A 913-nucleotide genomic window follows, 5' to 3' on the forward strand; every position below is an offset into this window, starting at 1 on the left:
CAGGCCTTAGCATGAGCTGGGTTAGCCAAAACGTGAGCAGGAGCTGAGTGAACCGTCACACCCACCCCTTGGTGTAGACCTTGTTCTAGACCTTGGCTAGACCAAACATCGAGCAAAGCCATTGCCTTGGTGAGTGGCGGTACTGTTACTCCTCTTGCCTCGCCAGGGGTGAGGGTAGGGGAAGGTTTTGAGCACTTTCACTGAAGTCCGGCTTCACGGTTCGTAATCAGGTAACGCTTGGTCCTGCATGCTTTCAACACGGCCAGGTAAGCGATAAACACAGACATCTCAACTGCTAACTAGGCGCAAGAGTCGCTACTGAAAGACAAACAGGACACAGCAGAAGACGAGGGACACGTACCCTCCCCAGCAAGGCGAGACACTTGAGAAATGCCACACCTTTTCCTGTTAGATGACTAAGAGTTTGTTGGAGAGTCAATCACGGATGGACCGGGGATGGAGCATGTTCATCCTGAAGCCAGTCTCACTTAGGAACCTGTGCCTCCAAGTGGGCAGATGAGGACCTAGGAGACCAGCAGCACAGTGCTTTGGGCACGTGTGAGCCCATCGGTCTTTGAGTCTTGTCACGCTAATTCTCTATGGGAAGCTTAAAGCTGTCTTCTCTCTATTGCTGTGCAGGTCCCGCTGGAAAAGGAGAGTGAGAAGGCTGCTTTATGAGAGACGCTACTGCAAACTCAGGGAGAGCTAAGAGAAGCCTGGCAGCAGCTAGAGCAGCTCAGGCAGGAGGTGAAAGAGCAGCAAGAGAATGGGCAGGTAAATCGGACTAGTAGGGCAGGTGGAAAGAACAGGCAGTTGGCAATTGGGCGTAAGCTGAGAGAGAGGCTGAGAGCGCCAGGTAACAGAGCGAAGGGCAGTAGGAAGGCAATAGAACCTAAGTCCTGCGGCTGAGGAG

Source organism: Ciconia boyciana, chromosome 14 (genome assembly GCF_034638445.1).
Source record: "Ciconia boyciana chromosome 14, ASM3463844v1, whole genome shotgun sequence".
NCBI lineage: Eukaryota > Metazoa > Chordata > Aves > Ciconiiformes > Ciconiidae > Ciconia > Ciconia boyciana.